The 14,699-nt window shown below is 47.6% G+C and overlaps 1 protein-coding gene across 4 annotated transcripts in view; it reads left to right on the top strand.

The window, feature by feature from the left end:
• Positions 1 to 14,699, top strand: part of LOC138567092 (uncharacterized) — a 611,926-nt gene that overhangs the window by 482,467 nt on the left and 114,760 nt on the right. The window lies entirely within an intron of this gene.

Below are 14,699 nucleotides of genomic sequence, written 5' to 3'. Positions count from 1 at the left end.
GGGGAAGGGAGATCTTCCACACTTCTCCTCTGCCCCCACCTCAAGGACTTCGTCTCTGGGTGGGACCTCTCGTCAAGACAAGGTAGGCCCACCGTTCAGCATGGCTCCACAGCGCAGAGACTCCTTCAGGGGTTCCCATGTATCGGGGTTCCTCGCATTTAGGTTCTGGCAGGCCCGAGGCCACTAAGGCTACCGGCTCTCAAGCCGAGCAGCCCAGGGGCTCTTCCAGGCAGTCCGGGACAGACCTAAAGCTTCCCAGGCTACCCACTCCCAAGTTCAGGGGCCCTACCAGGCTGTCCTCTGAAGGACGATCAGGCTCGTCCTTTTCTTCTACCCCAGGGGGGTAAGAGATCATTGAGTGCCACCTCAAAGAGTCGTCCTCGGCTAGATCCAGCACTGGTACCGGCACAAGCGCAGAGGGCTCCCAGCCTACCGGAGCTTGCTCTGACGCAGTCATCTAGGGCGTTTCGACTACCGGCATCTGGGTGAGGACTGCCTACCAGAGGAATCTCTGAGGTCGACGCCTCAGCTTTGGGTGCAAGACCCAAGTAGTATCCTCTCTTGTCTGAGGCCTCCTGGCTTGGGGCCCCGCCGCCCTCCCGCCAGCGTGTGGCGCAAGGTTTCAAAATGGCAGAGCGGCACATGGCAGAGCCTGCCAGGTAGGTGGCCATCTTGGTTCCGTCTCAGAGTCCCATAACTCCGGGGATTACGTCAGCGGAGTCGAGTCGGTGGTTGAAGCTCCTGCTTCTGCTTACGCGCTTATAACTGAGGGGTGACTCCGACACGGCTTTCCTGTGTTTCTGCTTGCCTCTAGAACGAACTGGTATCCATTGCAGCCAAAAAGGTTTCCTCCTGGAACCTTCCTGCATTGGTACTGGAGGAGTGGGGTAATGTATAGAAGAAACCCTGTCTGGCAGAAAGATGGTGATAGAACATTGTGCAATCACCATAGAATTCTTCCCCGTTGTTTTTAGAAGACTGTCCTGAAGAAAGTGGTTACACCCAAAACACAACACTGAAACCGGTATATGTTTTTTAGTGTAGCTTCACGTCTCCTTCTATTATTAAAACACTCCATTTGAAGGGTTTACGTGGCCTACATGTCTGTCTTCATTTTGTTTTCACTTGAAGACTGGTTTAGCCCCAATAGGAGGTACCTGCTGTATCGATAAAATTGTGGTTCAGCGGGTTTTTGACATCACCCTAAGCCGGTCTTTAGGCTGGTTTTAACCATAAAACCACCTTGGGAAGTTCTGACCTGCCCATGGGATAATAAAAATGTAATGTACCCATAATAGACAGCTCAGTCCTGTGACTATGTATATGTACGTTTAGTCCAAGGTGTAAACTTTATTTTTTACACTTCCATTCTTCCTCTCTTCTTTCTTGCCCATAGTGACCAAGGAGATACAAGAGTCTAAACAACTTTTATGTTGTTACTGTTATTCAAAAATGGATTCTCTTTGACCTCTTTTACTGTCTCCCCCACCCCCTTTTTGTAAGCGGCACGTCAGCGCTTCCTAGGGAAAGGTCTACCTCAATCATTAGGATGAGGGCAGGGTGAGACAGTGTTATTCTTTCTGTCCTACTGTCTTTCAAATTGACCTTGTATCTCCTTGGCCACATTCCTGTACAGTGCCTTTGGCTGAGACCGATTGGGTCTCCCCACAGCCTAATTTCCAATTTTTAAATAATATACAGTTGTGTGTTGCCCTCTTTTGTTGTGTTACAAAAAAAAAAATCTGTCTCAGAGCCCACCAGTGCTTTTGCCGATCGAGTGGGCTTTGCAGTATGATTTCAGCTCCCTTCCCTCTGGAAGCGGCAGGTGCAGGGTTTTGGTCCCCTCAGGATTATATCTACCAATCACAGCCATACAGCTGCACGCACCAGGCGTCTAATCGCTTTGACCAAAAGCGGAAGCCCAGCGTCTCGGAGGGCAAGGCCTTTAGGGACCTGGCGGGTAGTGAACACTGCTTCTTCAAACGCTTGTCTTCCTCATGCGTTCCCTGCATCTGTTAAGGCTTTTCATTCCCGCCTCCAGGGCCTGGCAGAGTTCTTGGGGGTCCCTCTTCCTGAGGAAGCCCCCCCAGGAGTCAGTGTGTTAGCAGAGGTCTTTGGGAAACGCACCACGATCTGGTCTGGCATCCCCCGCCAGAATGATGTCCTACAGGTGGCGTGAAAAGTCTGGGAGAAGCCCTTGTGCAACGCCTAGATGAGCAAGAAGTTGGATAGTAGGTTAAGGCTGACAGACGGGGAGCCAATCCTCCTTGCCTCCCAACCGAGCCCCATTCCTCTGAGCTGGCCACAGCCTTGTTGTCTCTAAACCATAGTCTTCGTCATCTTCCTCCACGGGAGCCAGCGCCAGTTGCCTCTCCAAGGAAGACAATGTCCTTGAGTCCTTGGGAAAGTCTGTTACTCCATTTCAGGACTGCATCTGCGGCAGGCCCTCTTGGCTGCGGCTAACCAGAAGCTGTGGTGGAAGCTCAGGAATTTCTTCCCGACCTCCCTAAGGTCAAACAAGCCTCATTCAAGGCCCGTCTGGCAGATGCCTGGGCCATTGCGCAGGACCTGATGGAGTCTTTGGTCTCCCACATTGACACAGCCAGCAGAGGGCTGTGCCTTGGGGTTGGGATGAGAAGGATGGCTTGGATGTACATCACAAGGTTTTCATCTGACGTGCAGGAGCGGATCCTAGATCTGTCCTTCGAGGGAGTCGAACTTTTTCATTCATCCACAGATGATGAATTGACGGAAGACAAAACCTCCTCAATCCCAGGGTAGGACCGATTTCAAACCCCGAACATTCTCCAGCTTCAAGGGGTTCCGGGACCGCAGTTCTCGGAGGCCTGACGGGTCACCCAGCGACAACAGGAGGAAGCAGCAGAGGACGTTGCACAGGTTTTTCCGCTCTCCCTCCGCCTCGGATGCCAAAAAGCAGTGACATCAGGGTGGGGAAACATAGGCATCATCTTTTCATGTGTGTTACACAGCGCCCTCAGTGCAGTGACACAGGGATGTCTTTTAGACTTCCTAAAGGTTTAGAAACCTTCTCTAGGATGAACTACTGTTTCGCAGAGAATGTAAATTGAAATTGACTTTACAAGTCTTTTCCAAATTCATAGACCCAGCACACACCATCTTACAATGGAGGGGTTACCTAGTATCCCCTGTGTCTAAACACTCATGTAGCAGTCAAATGCTACCCTTTCCTATTGAAAAGGCTGGTGGCAGCGGTTTTACAATGAACTACCATGATTTTTCCCGACCGCGAACACAGTAGCTAAAAATCACGAGAGCCATGTTTTTCTAGATGGCGCCTTAAGCCCCTTTGTTTAAACGGGTCCCGGTCCTCTTTTTTCGCCATTTCTTTTTGGAAAGGTCCTTCTAGTGTTTATCTCTGCGCGCCAACCCAGGTTTGGTCCCTTTGTTCATGTGCCTTTGAAGGCCGCCCTTGCGTCTAAGTGTCTAGGATGGGCAGGAAGTGAGGGAGGTGCCCGAAAACTCCCTGTGCTTAGTCTCCTAGGAGACCCAAATGGATCCTGGCGTGATTGGCTGGCTGACTGGCCGGCAAGGACAAGCCACCCTGCTGGGTGAGTGACAGCTAGGCTGGGATGAAAGGGAGAAAACTGTTTAAAAGGCGAGTTTCCAGGTCTGCAAGGCAGAGTCAACCACTGGAACGAAAGGACCGAAAACGAGCTGGAAGAGGACGGCTGCTGCAACCACTGGACCGTTTGTTTGCCCGGTGAAGCCCTGCTGCAGGTCCGAATTGCCAAACTCCATTCGACAGAGAAGCACCTTCAAGGACTGCTTCCTTTGCGTTGGTGGGACCAATCAACTCATAAGATACCTGAATACCATTCTCAAGGCTGGTTAGGATTAACCGGAGAGAGGGACACCAGTTTGTGTTCTTGAATCTACAGCTACTGGAACTGAAGTGACTCCATTTTGTTTGCTTTCTTCAACGATCCCATGCAGTGCAGGAGTCCCCCGACGTCTTCCCTCTTGTCCCCATGACTGAGGCTCAGGAACAGCGAGATCTGCAGGAACTGCCAGGAACCACGACTTCAGCAACATTTGTTTTCTTCATACAAAGGTACTGTGCCAACCCGATTGGGAGAACGCCACTCCCGTGGTGAAAGTGCGTGAAGCTTTCCCCACTTGCAGGTCTAATCAGCTTGTGGCCCCACAAATGATTCTTTTTCGCCTAAACTACTACTGCAAACTTTTGCAAAGACTTTACCGTTTGATACCAGAACTGCTCTTTCCTATCCAGAACACTAGCCTTTGACTTTGGCCTGGCCTATTGACTTGGATTGTACTCTTCTGGTGAACTGAAACTATTTAAACTGCCTAGAAAGTATACATAATCTATTCTACTTGCTTTTGTCCTTTTTGCTCACTGCTAAGTAACTGAACTGCCATTTGGCTCCCTTTTCAAGGGAGCTCAAACTGTCTCCAAAACTTAGAATTTTGTATTGAAGTGTATTGGTCTATAATATTGAGTTGCCTTCTTCTAGTGAAATGTTTTATAAATGATTGTGTAAATTAATGTTTTACCAAGAAACCTTGAGTTTAAGTGTCTACTTGAACCACTGTGATTGAAAGTCCTTTGTGCAACTACTTGTACTGCTCACATTCACTCTTGAGATAAGCCTGGCTGCTCAGTTCGCTACCAACAAACTGTGTGGGTACAGACTTATACCAAAGGTTGGTCTTGCTTACACCTGTAGTCCTAATTGTGTGTGGTGGTCCCAGAGGGTACTGCATGCAATTCTGCCTAACAATGGTGTACAGCGGTGAGGATAAAGTATAGTTATTACATTGAGAGTACTGCTATCACTTTGGTTCAAATAACCTTCACAAGGCTAAGCATCACTAGAAAAGCAATTGTCTTAGAATGCCAAATATGGATAACTTCAAACAGGAAGCCCCAATCATTCTTACAGTACATCAACTGAAAGAGATGTGTAAAGTTAGGTCTCTCTCTGTTAAAGGCAAGAAAAACGAATTGATTGAGAAATTGTTGAATCATCAAAGAGTGGGAGGTAGAGCTATAACCCCTATCCCCCCAGCTAATGTGGATAATGTTAATAGGATGATAATGTTTTTGAGTCAGGCTCAGATGTTATTGATGAGTTAGAAAAGCCAGTCGTCTCAGAGAGAGAGGCCCTCTTTACCTCAACCAGCTCTAGACCCTTAACCTATAGCCACAGGGACTCTACCAGGTCCAGTACTGAGTCCAGAATTGGTGTCTCTTGAGAAGTTGAGACTTGAGTTTGAATTTAAAAAAGCTCCAAATGCAAACTGAAAGCAAACATCAAGAACTCAGGCTCAGAGAAATGGAGTTAAATTGTGAACTTGAAATTAAGAAATTGTCTCTTGAAAATGGTTCTCTCCCAGAGTCTTCTAGGTCTTCCTGTCCTAAGAGGCCTTGCATGCCTTAAGAAGCTGCGAGTATGTATGAGATGAGATTTGATATTTTAGATTGGTTGGCTGCTTTTGAATATAACTATGGGATTCAGGGTTTCACAGGGAATCAGTTGATTCCTTGGCTTGTGTCTAGGCTCCCCTAGGTTGCAACTGATGCTGTAATTGAGGTGGGGGAACTTGAAAGATTGGAGTATGAAAATGCAAAGCTAGCTTTGATAGCTAGATTTGGAAAAACTCCTTCCCGGTACCTTAAGAGCTTTAGGAGCCTCAAAAAGCATGATGGTACCCCATGGGCTACCTGGGAGTGTGAATGTTTGAAGAACTTAGATGGTTGGGTAAAGGGTTACATACTTAGCACTTTTGAAGGAATGGGGAATCTATTTTTGTTGGAATCTATTTTTGATGCCTGCTCTCCTGAGCTGAGTCAGCACTTGGCCGACTCTAAGGAACTTGATCCAAAGAAGTTGGCAAAGGCTGCTGACTTGTGGTTTGCCAACAGGGCTTCTCACACGGATTCTGGGGCAACTCAGAAGAAGAATGCGGGGAAGCAGCACAAGAAAGATGGCAAAGAGAATTCCAATACCTCCAATCCATAAGAAGGCCTCAAACAAAAAAAGGGTAAGCCACATGGTAAACCGAATCAGGCTAGTGAAACCTCTGTTTCCAAACCAGAGGTAGGTCAGCAGAGGCCCCCATTTGTAAAAACATTTGGAAAATGTTATGCTTGTGGGTCTATTGACCATGTGAAAGGGGATCCACACTGTCTCCTTAGCCTTCTCCCCAGAGGAAGAAGTACATGTGACAAGTGGTAACTTTCAAGTACTGGCTGAAGACCCCATTGGAGTCTCTCCAGTGTTTGTGTCCTTGGGTCTGTGGGAACAGCAGAATTTTTATGTCTATAAATCAATTCCAGTTAAAAGAATATTACAAGGACAGTGTAATTGTGAATGGTCAGACCCCTGCCATTAGAGGCACTGGGGGCAGCATTACTGTAGTGGATGAATCTTTTTTCAAGGCGGAGGATGTTGCTAAGGCACCCAAAGGCTTCACTAAGCTTGCTGGAGGCCCTGTCCAAATGCTTCCTAGACTACGAGCTCTCATCCAGTGCAACAGCATGACTGTCAAGATACCTGTTGGTGCACAAAGTGAGGTGCCTGTGAGAGTCCTGTTGGGGAATGACTTGGGAACTCTTGGAGTTGTATCAAGCACTCCCAGCAAAAGGAAACGGGAGCAGACGAGGGCCATGGAGAGTACCTAGATGGCCCTCCAGAGGATGTTACCGAAGAATCTAGAACACCTAGCCTACAGGTGCTACTGACATTTGAAAGAAGAATGAGACAAAGGGGAAACCCAAGAAAAAGCCAGAAAAGCACTCCTTTGTTAGCAAGAAGGACATCCCTGAGAGGACTGTCCAAAGTCAAACCTGTGACTACTCCACCAGCTGAGGCTGAGTGTGGGGACCAACCAAAGGTTGAATCAGCTGCTGAGGATTCAGAGCTGGAACAAGACCTGATCCCTGTTGGAGATCTGGATGCTAAAGACCATCCTGAGCTGCAGTCTTTACTGGCAGAAGGTGGCCCCTGTAGGGCAGACTTCAGCAGAGGCCAGAGAGACTGTCCTACTCTTGAGGGTCTTCGCCAACAGGCAGCTTCCCAGCTGGACAGGCAAGAGCCAGGGAAGCATAGGTTGTACTGGGAAGATGGACCCTTCTACAGTGAACCAACTGAGTCTATCCCAGGGGACTAAAGAAGACTTGTAGTGCCTCTAGAGACAAGACACCAGTTCCTACAGTTAGCCCATGAGATTCCTTTGGCTGGTCACTTGAGCTTCAAGAAGACCAAGGAAAGGCTTTCTCTGTATTTCTACTGGCCTATGTTGGGGTCTGATGTAGATAAATTCTGTAAGAGCTGTCACACTTGTCAGACCTCTGGCAAGAGTGGAGCCAAAAATGTGGCACCTCTGGTGCCCCTCCCAGTGGTGGGAGTCCCTTTTGAGAGGATAGGAATCGACATTGTTGGTCCCTTCGGCCCTCCGACCTCTTCAGGCAATCCAATTTTATATTGGTTATAGTAGACCATGCTACTAGGTATCCTGAAGCCATACCTATGAGGACTGTTAAAGCTCCGGTTGTTGCTAAGGCCCTACTTGGTATTTTTACCAGGGTAGGTTTTCTTAAGGAAGTCATCTCTGACAGGGGATCAAACTTTGTCCCGCTACATGCAGGCCATGTGGAAGAACTGTGGAGTGACTTACAAGTTCTCAACGGCCTACCATCCACAGACAAATGGATTGGTAGAGAGGTTTAACCGTACTATGAAGAGCATGATCGGTGCTTTAGAGGAACCCCTTAGAAGAAAGTGGGACCTTCTACTGCCATGCCTTCTATTTGCTTATAGAAAGGTCCCTCAGGAGAGAGTTGGATTTAGTCCCTTTGAGCTTATCTATGGTCATCTAGTTAGAGGTCCATTGGTCCTAATTAAGGAGGGGTTGTAGAGTGCTCCTTCTCCCAAGCCAGTGAGAGTCACTGACTATGTGTTAGGTCTCTAGAGGAGAATGACACACATGACAGAAGCCTCAGATAACTTAGAAGCAGGTCAGGCTCTGGTAAAGCATTGGCATGACCAGAAGGCCAGCATGGTTCAGTTTACTCAAGACCAGCAGGTTTTAGTTATAGTACCTACAAGGCAGAGGGCCTTGCAGGACAAATTGATAGGTCCCTTCAAGGTTGTGGGAAAACCGGGAGGTGTCAACTATCTGGTGGATTTAGGCAATCCTAGGGAGGCCCCCAGGGTCTTTCACACCAACCATCTAAAAGCTTATGTCACCAGACCAGAAGTGGGAGCTTTGCTTCTAGCTTCAGCTCAAGAGGAGGAAGAGAGTGAACCTCTACCTGATGATCTCAGGGGACAGCCTATGAGTTAATCTCTCTTCTAATCTGACTCTGGAACAACAGGAGGAGTGCAGGTTTCTGCTAAATTAGTTTGCCTCTGTTTTCACTATCACCAGGCTTGTCCCCTTGGGGCCAGCATGACATTCTCACTGGTGACTGTTTACCTGTTAAAAGCAGAGGTTACCGAATGTCAGATAATGTCAGAACCCACATAAAGGAGGAGGTCAACAAGATGCTTGATCTCTGGTTAATAGAACCCTCTATCAGCCCATGGTCTAGTCCAGAGATTCTGTGTGGACTATAGAGCTCTAAATGCAGTCACAAAGACTGATGCCCATCCTTTACCTAGGACAGATGATCTGGTGGACAAACCTGGTTCAGCCAAGCACCTCAGTACATTTGACCTAACGTCAGGCTATTGGCAAATAGTCCTGACAGTCCATGCCAAGGAGAAAACTTAACTTTCAACCCCAGCAGGCCTCTACCAGTTTAAGGTAATGCCTTTTGGATTATAGAATGCCCCTGCTACATTCCAAAGGATGGTTAATCAAGCTCTGAATGGGATGGAGGACTTCTGCATGGCATACTTGGATAACATAGCAGTGTTCAGCCCTACCTGGAAAGAACATGTTGACCACTTAGGATATGTTTTGTAGGCTCTTGAGCAGGCCCATCTGACCATAAAGGCAAGTAGATGTCAAACTAGTCAGAGCAAAGTGGTCTACCTTGGTCATGAGGTAGGAGGAGGTGAAATAAGGCCTTTGCCTAGCAAAGTACAAGCTGTACAATAATGGGCCACCCCTACTACTTAAACCCAAGTGAGAGCCTTCTTAGGTCTCGCTGGTTATTATAGGAACTTCATTGAGGACTATGTCTCCATAGCTTCTCCCTTAAATGTGGTCTCCTCACCCAAATTTCCCAAAAAGGTCAGGTGGAATGAGGAGTGCACTAAGGCATTTGAAGGACTTAAGAAAGCCCTTTGTCAAGCACCAGTCCTAAGAGCTCCTGACTACAGCCAAACCTTCATTGTGCAAACAGATGCTTCCAATACAGGTATAGGTGCAGTTCTGAGTCAGCTGGATGTGAAAGGTAGGGAGCACCCCATTTGCTTCATCGGCAGAAAGCTGAAGGAACCAGAAACAAGGTGGGCAACCATTGAAAGAGAATATTTTGCTATTGTGTGGTCACTGAAGAAGTTTAGACCTTACTTGTATGGATCTACTTTTGTGATTCAGACTGACCACCAACCCTCGAGATAGTTAATTGTTACGCTCACCGGGCTCCCACAGAGGCGTCGATCGGAACTGAACAGCTGCGGTCTCCACCAATGTGACGCGTAGGGCCGAGATAATGGACTGGCCCACCTAGCTTCGTTTGCTTGGCCCGTAGGAATATTCTTCTGCAAATGGAGAAACGGAATTAACCACCCGTGGAGTTGAGCGTAAATCCCCCCACGCCTGCTGTTCTCCCCACAGATCACCTTTGATGTCCCCTCTTATAGTCTCACCTGATGGTTTGAAAAGATGAGCTCTCCAGCCTGCATTGAGCGCAGGGGCGCGTTGATAACCAGTTGCTTCACTGGCTCGAAGGAATTGGTGAGTTTGAGAACAATATTGACTCCGAGATTCCCGGCAAGACGGTCTAAGTATAAAATTCGTAAGAGTTGAAATGCCTGACTTTCACTCTTGTCCGATTTCTTGCAGGTTGCAGCTTGACCCTAATGATAAGTTCCTCGTGGCAATTGGTAGTATTCTGGTAAGGATTTGTATTTTCCAACACAGTTCGATTAAAATAATGTCAATATGTAACCTGTTGCTTTCTCCCTTATTCAGGCGCTGAGAGAAAGTATGAAGTCTCGGGGAATAATACCTCCGGTGGTAAAATCAGGTAAGTCTATTGTGGTGAGGAGGGTTCCCCTTGTTAGTCCCTTTTGTTTCACCTTGCTGTCCTTTTGTTTTCCCTTAGGAGCCGGGGTTCGGCGAAGATGCAGTGGAAGCTGCGCCGACCCGTGAAGAGGAATAGTACCCCCGGTGGTAAAATCAGGTAAGTCTATGGGGGGTAACTAATATTCCTCTGTGTATTCCCTTGGCTCACCTTGCTGTTCGTCTTCTCCTTAGGTGCCGGAGTGCGGCGGGAACATGCAGGAGGATGCGGTGAAATGTGAAGATGCTGCGAAGGCCGGTGAGATCAGCGCGGCGCTGCAGCAGGCGAGGCGACAAGCATAAATAGCTTCTTTCTTCCAGTTCGAAGGCACGATGGATCGGGAATTCAGATAAGGATCAAAGGTATTGCTCTTGTTCTAACCTTTTCTCCTTTCTACCTTTTTCTAGGAGCTCCAAACTCGAGGAGGGCGTGGCAGAAGGCTGGATGCAGACTTGCAGGCACAGTGAGCGTTACGCTGCTGGATGCAGAATAACGCGAAGCGTGTGCTGCTCTTCGGGCGTGGTTTAAATAGCCTCCAAAGTAGTCCCATGTAAGTATTCCTCCCCAGCCCCGCCCGAGTAAAAAAAATAGTCCCTAAGTAAAGTAGTCCCTTCCAAGCCTCTTTTGGCTTGGAGCTCTTGCAGCATGGTCTGCATCAGGTAAGTTTGCAGCATGGTCTGCATCAGGTAAGTTTTAATCTACGAGCCTGACGCCTTAGGTGCCAGGACGGGACCCAAATAGCCCCTAGCAGGGGTTGTTGGGCTTGCTTGGGATAGCTTGATACCTGCTTCCGGGGTTGCTGGACTTGGTCTGGGTCCCCGGGGTAGGCATCCTGACATTAATACAGATGAAGGGGGGGAAAATCCTAAATTGTTAAGATGGCCAATCAGCCTAGAGGAGTTTGATTTTACCATCGAACACAGGTCCGGGTGTAATCACCAAAATGCTGATGGTCTCTCCAGAATGTTTGACCGACTGGAGTATGGAGATTCATCCAGGGGTGGATTAAATCGTCCTGTCCCTTAGTCTGGGGGGTGACAAGTGTTGCGGAGAATTCTCAGAAATGTGCTAATTCCTTAGAGACCCCAAGCAACTTTGCTGGATTTTGATGACTTGATTTTTTTTTAATTGGAAAGAGTGTGAGCCTTTTTTTCCCACTCTTTCATGTGTTTTGATCTTTGTTTTACATTTGTGTTTTTTGATTATGGAGTTTTAGATAACTCCATAGGCATCTGTTTGTGTGTTACACAGCGCCCTCAGTGCAGTGACACAGGGATGTCTTTTAGACTTCCCAAAGGTTTAGAAACCTTCTCTGGGATGAACTACTGTTTCCCAGAGAATGTAAAGTGAAATTGACTTTACTAGTCTTTTCCAAATTCATAGACCCAGCACACACCATCTTACAATGGAGTGCTGGAGGGGTTACCTAGTATCCCCTGTGTCTAAACACTCATGTAGCAGTCAAATGCTACCCTTTCCTATTGAAAAGGCTGGTGGCAGTGGTTTTACAACGAACTACCATGATTTTTCCCTCCAACGAACACTGGTAGTTAAAAATCACAGGAGCCATGTTTTTCAAGATGGCGCCTTAAGCCCCTTTGTTGAAACGGGTCCCGGTTTTCTTTTTGGAAAGGTCCTTCTGGTGTTTGTCTCTGCGCACCAAACCAGGTTTGGTCCCTTTGTTCATGTGCCTTTGGCGGGCTTCAGGATTGAAGTCTGCCCTTGGCGTCTGAATGTCTGGGGTGGGCAGGAAGTGAGGGAGGTGCCCGAAACTCCCTGTGCTTACTCTCCTAGGAGACCCAAATGCACTCTGGCGTGATTGGCTGGCTGACTGTCCGGCAAGGACAGCCACCCTGCTGGGTGAGTGACAGCTAGGCTGGAATGAATGGGAGAAAACGGTTTAAAAGGTGTGTCTCCAGGACTGGAAGGCAGAGTTGACCACTGGAACGAAAGAACCGAAGACAAGTTAGAAAGAGGACGGCTGCTGCAACCACTGGACGGTTGGTTTGCCCGGTGAAGTCCTGCTGCGGGTCCGAATTGCCAAACTCCATTCGACAGAGAAGCTCCTTCACGGACGACTTCTTCCTTTGAGTTGGTGGGACCAATCAACTCATAAGACACCTGGTTACCATTTTCAAGGCTTTTTCGGATTAACCATGGAGAGAAACACCAGTTTGTGTTCTTGAATCTACAGCTACTGGAACTGAATTGACTCCATTTCGTTAGCTTTCTTCAATGATCCCCTGCACTGCAGGAGTCCCCCGACGTCTTCCCTCTTGTCCCCAAGACTGAGGCTCAGGAACAGCGAGATCTGCAGGAACTGCTGGAACCACAACTTCAGCAATATTTGTTTTCTTCATACAAAGGTACTGTGCCAACCAGATTGGGAGAACGCCACTCCCGCCGTCAACGTTTGTGAAACTTTCCCCACTTGCAGGCCTAATAGGCTTGTGACCCCACAAATGATTCTTTTTCGCCTAAACTACTACTGCGAACTTTTGCAAAGACTTTACCGTTTGATACCAGAACTGCTCTTTCCTATCCAGAACAGTAGCCCATTGACTTTGGCCTGGCCTATTGACTTGAATTGAACTATTCTGGTGAACTGAAACGATTTGCACTGCCTAGAAAGTATATATAATCTATTATACTTACTTTTGTCCTTTTTGCTCACTGCTAAGTAACTGAACTACCATTTGACTCCTTTTTCAAGGGAGCTCAAACTGTCTCAAATGTCGAATTTTGTATTGAAATGTATGTCTATAATATTGAGTTGCCGTCTTCTAGTGAAATGTTTTATAAATGATTGTGTAAATACATTAATCAGTGTTTTACCAAGAAACCTTGAGCATAACTGTCTACTTGAACCACTGTGATTGAAAGTCCTTTGTGTACCTACTTGTACTGCTCACATTCACTCGAGATAAGCCTGGCTGCTCAGCTCGCTACCAACAAACGGTGTGGTACAGACTTATAAAGGTTGGTCTTGCTTACACATGTAGTCCTAATTGTGTGTGGTGGTCCCAGACGGTACTGCATGCAATTCTGCCTAACAAAGCCCTTCACCACATTTCACAACCAGGTCATCTTGCACACTCACCCAAACCGCTTGCCCAAGGTGGTCTCTCCGTTCCATCTGAATCGAGTGCTCTGCCTGCCGGTGTTCTTCTCGAACCCACAGTCTGGGGCAGAGAGAGCCCTGGATTCCTTGGACCTCAAGAGGGTTCTGAAGTTTGATCTCTTTTGCACAAAATCCTTCAGGAAGTCAGAGGCATTGTTTGGGACTTTTGGGGGTTCTTCCCCCGACTCTCAGGCTTCCAAAGCTTCATCACCTGTTGGATGGTCCAGGCCTTTTCGGAGGCCTACACGGCGATGGGCAAGCCTGTTCTTTAGGGGATTCATGCCCATGCTGTCAGAGCTAAGGCCACGGCTGTTGACATTCTTCTTGGGATGTCATTAGCAAGGCAGCTACTTGGGCCACTCCGTCGACCTTCGTTCAGCACTGTTCACTGGACACCAGCTCCAGGCACGATGCAGCGTTTGGTCAGGGTGTTCTGAAGAATCTTTTCGATTGATCCTAGATATGAAGCAGGTTGTCACAGCCACACACTATGTTTTGTTCAGTGGAATCAACCACAAGGATGGAGGAAAGGGGACAGGACGTATTAGTGGAATTACTCACTGTAGTGACTAAAGTACTCCTAGTCCTTGGTCCCCTTTCCGCCATATGTCCAACCCACCATCCCCCTTCTAGTATGCCAATGAATTTTAGGACATAGAAGTAGCCATGTATCTAAGCATCTCATGTGTTCAAAGGTGAATGAGGTGAGGCGCCGGATGGCGGGGCCTCAGCGGGGCGTTCCCACACCCGAGTCACGCTCTATACTAAATTTGAAGGGGAAGCTCATTTTTTCGCTGCCAAATGTTCCGGTACCGTCCCCATGTTGGTGGACGCTCGCAAGGATGGAGGAAAGGGGACTAATGACTACGAGTACTCTAGTCACTACACTGAGTAACTTACATTTTTCCTTGCATCTGTCTACTGACCTGTATTGCACTGGTAATTGACCCATATGCAATTCTATGTTCCTAAATGTGTATATATGTTTTATAAGGTTTTTTGTGACAATACTTAACCTGTGATTTTGATATGCTTATTGTGTAACTAAAGGCCTAATAAATAACTGCATTTTTACATACTCACTGGCTAACTTGAATTATTGGTATTTCTCTCTGTGGACCCATTATAGCCCTAGACCACTCTCATGCTTTTCCTGAGACTAAGCATTGCTGCTCAGCTACCATACCTTGATTGGGTTTGGCTAACCTCTGTGTCTGCCCTGTTTGCCATAATAGGCTGACCTCCCAAAATCCTCTCACCACAGCCGATTCTTGGAAATCCATCTCAAGAATGAGGGAGGCAGATTTTGTGGAAGCAAATATTTAAACCAAGGAG

Source organism: Ambystoma mexicanum, chromosome 2p (assembly GCF_040938575.1).
Source record: "Ambystoma mexicanum isolate Mex_15411 chromosome 2p, UKY_AmexF1_1, whole genome shotgun sequence".
Taxonomy (NCBI): domain Eukaryota; kingdom Metazoa; phylum Chordata; class Amphibia; order Caudata; family Ambystomatidae; genus Ambystoma; species Ambystoma mexicanum.
This window is presented reverse-complemented; position numbering and strand designations above follow the sequence as displayed.